The 7,380-nt window shown below is 41.2% G+C and overlaps 1 pseudogene; it reads right to left on the bottom strand.

Moving 5' to 3' along the window:
* Window positions 1-1,621: 1,621 nt before the first annotated feature.
* Window positions 1,622-3,190, bottom strand: LOC129368770 (GRAM domain-containing protein 4-like; annotated as a pseudogene).
* Window positions 3,191-7,380: the final 4,190 nt, after the last annotated feature.

Below are 7,380 nucleotides of genomic sequence, written 5' to 3'. Positions count from 1 at the left end.
TGGTTTATTTCATCTGATTAATCACCAGAATAACTGATGGATTATTTTGTAACTAAAGTAATCGTGAGTTACGGTGGAACTCTCAGCTTGTTTTCTTGTGCTGATTTTGAGATTTGACCCAGTTGTTCTTTATGGCATAGATTCTGCAAAGTGTCCGAAACACTTTTTCTAAGAGATTCTGGCCCATATTCACATGAAGGGTAAAACATATGAGGCCTTGTTTGAAGAAGTGTTGAGAGTTAAAAAATAGTTTTCAGTATTAACAGGTCTTCTGCGAGGGCTGAGGCTGCTTTCAATACTCGAGGTCGAGCCAGTGCTCCCCTTGGCATTTAGTTGTTTTTTTTTCTGCCCCCCACTGCCACCTGTCTGTCATCATCGTCCAACTAAAAAGATCATTCCAGGTATCATCTCAGTGTGTTTTTAAAGTTAGCATTGGGGAACATTGGGCACATTAAGCTGCTAGTATCTTATTAGAAAGGACTGCTGGAGAACTTATGGGTTATCTTATCAGATAAGTGTTTCTGCTCTACATCTCTCACTTTTCTTTTTGTGAGAAAGAATGTTCTACAAGTTTCATTTCATTTGTACTTCTGAAAAAGTTCTGGGAATGTTTACTTGACCTATTGTCATCCCGTGGATCTCTTGGTAAGCATTTGGCATTCGCTTCTGCTTTTGTGATAACACACTTTGTCTGAGACATTGGTTTTAAGAATCTCAACATTTTTAGGTTAATTTTCTTTTTTTTACTAGATGCTTTGGTTTGGTTCTGTCGAGCACTTTTTTTTTCTGAAATTGACCAAACTTACTGTGTGTATATATATATATATATATATATATATATATATATATATATATGTGTGTGTGTAAGGTCTACTAACCTGGTATGTCACATACGACAAGAGAATCAGTGAATATGAATCTTTATGATCAACTAGCGTTTCAGAAACTAGGTTCATCTCAGGAGGAGCAAGTGAAACAAAGAGTTTGAACAAAACACATATTTATTACACATTTTAACAATAATACGAACAGAACAAAATAGTCAATATTTTCCTCGAGGAGTCCTAAGTCAAGTCAGTTAAGTTCAAGGGTTCCTTTTCCTTTGATTATGTTTCAGTTCAGTTTTCAGATCTGAATGCTATGTTGTAGCTACCCGGGTAGCATATATATATATATATATATATATATATATATATAATATATATATATATATATCCTGGTGTTCCTTCCGCGTCGTCGCCTCCTAGTCGTCCCAGTGTTTCCTCGTCGCCTCCTGATGCTCCTCCCGAGTCGTCGCCTCCTGGTGCTCCTCCCGAGTCGTCGCCTCCTGGTGCTCCTCCCGTCGTCGCCTCCTGGTGCTCCTCCCGCGTCGTCGCCTCCTGGTGCTCCTCCCGCGTCGTCGCCTCCTGGTGCTCCTCCCGAGTCGTCGCCTCTTAGTCGTCCCAGTGTTCCCTCGTCGCCTCCTGTTGCTCCTCCCGAGTCGTCGCCTCTTAGTCGTCCCAGTGTTCCCTCGTCGCCTCCTGTTGCTCCTCCCGAGTCGTCGCCTCCTGGTGCTCCTCCCAAGTAGCTGCAGCACCAGAGTGCAAGTCACTCTATATTTGCACACTGCAGAGCTGCCTCTTCAAACACCTTTCTCATCTGGGGAGGAGATGGCTTGATACGCCCGTTTGCTGTGTATCATAGAGTGAACAACAGAGGCTTCTTGGTGGCTGCCGTTGCTATTGATCCCCCTACCTGAGCCGGGCAGTCCTGGTACAAGTTTATATCTCTTGAAGTCTGTGATGTCTGTTAATTTTATAACTGTATGGAACTTATTTATGTAGTTCTTAAAACACAAATAGTTCTCGGTGACATAGAGGACCCCATAACCGCAGAATTCTTTTGATGTTATATTCCTGTCTCTATTCACCATACAGCAATGCCAGCCGGTCTTAAACTCAGGCAGAGGTTGCTCAGACTCTGGGATGTTAAACATTTCATGAAATGGTCTTTTCTTTTTCATGAAATGGAACAGGCTGCCACCGTTTCTGAAGTGAGCAGCAGTGAAGCTGCTCAGTCGAGCCCTTGTTGCAGCAAACAGGCTGTGGCGCTTGTCGTCTTTGTGATCTTGCAGCTCAGAGTCGATGGGTAATCTTTCCCAGAAAAATCCAAAGGTGTCGTAACGCTTCTTTAAGTTCGGGTAAGTGTTAAAGATGAAGTCAACGATGAAGAACTTTAAGCCGGCAGAAAAAACTAAGATGGATCCCATCATCTGATACGGTAAAAGCACGAAAAGAAAAAGAACACCCACAGTAAAATGTAGAACTTTAACGTCGTGTCTGGCTTGACCCACATCAACAGATTTTTTCCCTTCTCGAGGGAGTCGGCCAGAAGTCCAAACAGGTTCTGGGCTTGATGAAGAACGTCCTGAACCTGATGGAGCTTCTCTCTCCATGACGGATGTGCCTTTGGAAGTCCCAGTGGCTCAGTCAACTCCGGGACGATGCTCCAGTTAATATTCCAGCCTTTGGAAATTAAATAATTCAAAGAAAGGCGGAGAATTAATAGCAGCAGCAACATGGGGATGGTCCAGCCATGCCATGCTGTGTAGAGGTATGTGACAAACCAAAATAAAGACAGGTGTCCAGAAGTCCAATTACACAGGGCATCCAGGTTATTACACAGATTTTGTAACGGTATGGCATCTCGTTCTGCCCGTTTCATGTTTTCTTCTAAATTCTTAGGACTCAGTTTGTCCACTTTCTTTACAATGGTCCTCTGGCTGGACGAGTACATCTCCAAAGTAATCGTCAAATTGATGGGACAACCTTTTCCAAAAAGTGTTCCACACAGAGTCATTGTCCTTCGGAGGTGGTGGAATGAAAGATGACTCAGGTGACGTATCTTCAACTTTTCTGTGACGTCTGTGGTGTTCTTTTCTCAATTCCCGTTTTAGTGCTTCTATGCATATCTCACTATCTGCAACCTTCTTCCTTAGCAGCTCTTGTTCTTCCAATGAATCTTGCAGCCGTCTCTGCATATCTTTGATTTCCCCCGCTGTCACAGGAATAATCTGGGCTTCCTGCTCCAGTTCTGAGTCAGATTCACTCAACTCATCCTCGCGTACTTTAGTCAATTCTTCATCGCTGGAGTCAAGTGAGATTAGTGGCTCAAGGCACGGAAAATGGATTTTCTTGGAGCACTTCGACATTTTTGCTGCTGCTGATTTGAGTGTCTGACAGAACTTTATGGGCTCAATTTTGGCGCTCAAGACATGCAAGCTTTAGAACTTCTTTGATCTATTGTGATGTACATGATGTCTCTTATGACCTCATCAGTGAGGTCACTGGAGGTCTGAGGCAAGGTCTCGCTTCTGATTGTTGGTATGGAAACGATCAGATCAGTTCTGCATGAGTCAAGCTGAAATAACGACTAAATACTTCAATAATAAGTCATACTTTTTATTTATTTAACATGAAGAGATTAACAGCAGATTTCTATGTGATTGAACTTTTGCGTTTGTGGTTTTCCGCTCCAGCGCCCTTAAAACTGTATCTCAGCAACCCTGAATAGGATCGCCGCCCATCCCGTAAAATAGGGAGTCGTCCCATATTTGGCCGTTAAATACATAACTGTCCCATAGACACGCCTTTATATGTATATACTGTATTGATGTTAAGTCAAGTGAAAGGGCCTAGCTTAGAAGTATGCTTTTAGTTGCAGGTGCATCCTTTGCTACAAATGTTTATATTTTTCTTCAATAAAATGTTTATTTTCTTATTTGAATTGAGTCCTTTTACTTTTTTGGATATTTTAATGTGAAAAAAATGCAGAATTTGTCGGTTTATTTCATCTGATTAATCACCAGAATAACTGATGGATTATTTTGTAACTAAAGTAATCGTGAGTTACGGTGGAACTCTCAGCTTGTTTTCTTGTGCTGATTTTGAGATTTGACCCAGTTGTTCTTTATGGCATAGATTCTGCAAAGTGTCCGAAACACTTTTTCTAAGAGATTCTGGCCCATATTCACATGAAGGGTAAAACATATGAGGCCTTGTTTGAAGAAGTGTTGAGAGTTAAAAAATAGTTTTCAGTATTAACAGGTCTTCTGAGAGGGCTGAGTGGCTGCTTTCAATACTCGAGGTCGAGCCAGAGCTCCCCTTGGCATTTAGTTGTTTTTTTTTCTGCCCCCCACTGCCACCTGTCTGTCATCATCGTCCAACTAAAAAGATCATTCCAGGTATCATCTCAGTGTGTTTTAAAGTTAGCATTGGGGAACATTGGGTACATTAAGCTGCTAGTATCTTATTAGAAAGGACTGCTGGAGAACTTATGGGTTATCTTAACAGATAAGTGTTTCTGCTCTACATCTCTCACTTTTCTTTTTGTGAGAAAGAATGTTCTACAAGTTTCATTTCATTTGTACTTCTGAAAAAGTTCTGGGAATGTTTACTTGACCTATTACTGAATGTCATCCCGTGGATCTCTTGGTAAGCATTTGGCATTCGCTTCTGCTTTTGTGATAACACACTTTGTCTGAGACATTGGTTTTAAGAATCTCAACACCCCCAACAGAGCCCTGGCCACCCCTAGTGCCACCCCCTGGAAATGGTAATTTTAAAATATAATACTTATGAGATCGGCAAAGATTTGCCAGGAAAACCGTAATTTCCGACTGTCCCTGAAGGCAGCTCGATGCCCGACGCTGTTCATTGGTTACACTGACATGTGGTTCCTGCTTGATCCAAAACACATTTAGAGTTACACCGTCAGGAGTTTTGCAGGTATTTACATTTTACCGCCCAGCAGTAACCGCTGTTGCCTTCCTAATGAGAGGCGGCACTTGTCATACATTTCTAAAAAGAAAAAAAATGGTTGTGTACCGCTGCGTAGTGCCTCGTTTATTATATTAACCATGTTAGTGCTGATAGATCGTGTTTTAGACAGATTCTTTTAACATATGTTTTAGTGATCAGAGTAGATCAGTGTGGCGCAAAATGAGCAATAAATAAGTTTTCTATGCACCTTTTCTTGTTACGCCAAGGCCTGAATGGTTTATTCATAGTTTATTTAATGATTTATTTTCAAATTTATTAGCCTGTGTACAAACCTAATTTTGACATTTAGGTCAGAAAGGAGGCTTCAATTTTTATTTAAATTTTATTTAATATGTTTAATATTTTATTTCATATATTAAATTTTATTTATTATATTTTATTTATTATAATAATATGTTTTATTATTATTAGCAACTCAATTGCACACCTGCACTTTTAAGTTAGATAAGCTTTGCTTGTTCAATATTTATTGTTATATTAGAACTTGTTTGGGTCCATATTAAAAGATTCATTTGTTCAACCTTGGCCCGCGACTTTGTTCAATTTAAAGGTTTGGCCCACAGTATTTTGAGTTTGACACCCCTGGTTTAGTGCATTCAAACCTGGGAGGAAAACGTAATTGCCGCTGCCAAAAACCCGAAGCACACAAAGCAGAAGGCCACTTCTCAGTACTTCTGACCCGTTCAGAGCAGTCCCACAAGGTCACAGACCGACAGTGTCTCAACTGGGACGGGGCTTCATCACAGCTTCCTCTGATGGAGCAGATTGCTGTGCTGTGCTCTTGTCTCTGATGAACGTTTGGACGGGGTGGAGCCCCATGTGTCAGTCTTAATCAGCCAGGCAGCCATCTTCCTGAGACTCTCATTATAATTCACATCCCCACAGCTAAGGTTTGAAATTGCCGTGTTGTTGCTATTGTTATGACATGAAGACTACTGCGAGCTCCCTCTTTATTTGGACATAAAACGCATCACCCAGCAGCATTTTCTTTGATTTTTCTGTTTAATAAATAAAATACAGATAGGTATTACTTCACATATGCTTCAATGCCATGTAGATTTTCATTTTTTTTTTTTGTTGTTTAATTTAAAGTTAATGTTGCTATCGCAATTCAATTCTCTCTGATTTGCACTGAAACCTCAAAGTGAGGCAGAAATCCATATTTGGCACAAAGCTTGCTGATCAACCCTCAAAAGTATTCAGATTGTTACCGATGCTACTTTAGCTTACCCATGCTACTGTAGCTTAACCATGCTACTTTAGCTTACCAAAGCTACTTTAACCTACCCAAGCTACTTTAGCTTACCAATGCTACTTTAACTTACTCATGCTACTGTAGCTTATCTATGCTACTTTAGCCTAACCATGCTACTTTAGCTTACCAGTGCTACTTTAGCTTATCAATGGTACTTTAGCTTATCTATGCTACTTTAGCTTACCTATAGTTCTTTAGTTAACCTTGCTGCTTTAGCTTACTCATTCTGCTTTAGCTTACTACTGCTACTTTTGCTTATCAGTGGTACTTTAGCTTATCTATGCTACTTTAGCTTACCTATAGTTCTTTAGTTAACCTTGCTGCTTTAGCTTACCCATTCTGCTTTAGCTGACTACTGCTACTTTTGCTTATCAATGGTACTTTAGCTTATCTATGCTACTTTAGCCTACCTTTACTGCTTTAGCTTACCCAGGCTGCTTTAGTGTACCCATGCTACTTCAGCTTATGGATGCTACTTTAGCTTACCTATAGTTCTTTAGTTAACCTTGCTGCTGTAGCTTATCCATTCTGCTTTAGCTTACTACTGCTACTTTTGCTTATCAATGGTACTTTAGCTTACCTATGCTAGTTTAGCCTACCTTTACTGCTTTAGCTTACCCATGTTTATTTAGCATTGAGTCCCTGCAGATCTGTGGGTTCAGTGGGTGATTGAAATCACAGAGTTTAAAAAGTAATGGCCTATACGAGAGAAAATCCCCATGCAGGCGCACATACAGCCAACGCTCAATAAAAACCTGATGAATGTGTCTGAGCCTCCTTGAACTGGATGTATGGAGGATGGAGGCAGACTGGAGGTGGGGAGGCGGGAAAACGAGAAAGAGAGGGTAGAACTGGGTCACGTTGCAGCTCTTACAGAGCAGTCTGCGTTTCACTCCATTCAGAATCAGCCTTGTTCCTTCAACACACCCTGCTGCTCCCATGGGCCGGACGGAGGGACGCAGCAAATCCTCCCAGGACAATTGTTTTCCGTCTTCCACGTGGCCTTGTCCTCTTTGGTGTACGAGGATTGTGAATTATTTAAACTATTAAATATTTGCTGTTTTCCACAATCCCAGCAGCACATCCACAGACACGAAGAAGGAAAAGGGAATCTGCAGCAATAAAGGCACATTTCTGCCAATTTTCTGCACTCGTTCCCTGCTCTTCAGTCTCCCTCTACTGGCTAAGGCCCCTCTTTCCCTGTTCCGAGTTGTTGCCATGCAGATTGGTTGCCAGGTTTTTGAGAGGAAGGCTGAATGGGTTAATGTGGAGGTGGGGCAATAGATGGTAAAAAAAAAAGCCTTT

The sequence above is a fragment of the Poeciliopsis prolifica genome, unplaced genomic scaffold, assembly GCF_027474105.1.
Source record: "Poeciliopsis prolifica strain line A6 unplaced genomic scaffold, Auburn_PproV2 SCAFFOLD019, whole genome shotgun sequence".
In the NCBI taxonomy this organism is placed as follows: Eukaryota; Metazoa; Chordata; class Actinopteri; order Cyprinodontiformes; family Poeciliidae; genus Poeciliopsis; species Poeciliopsis prolifica.
Note: the sequence above shows the minus strand (reverse complement) of the source record. Positions and strands in the feature narration are given on the sequence as shown.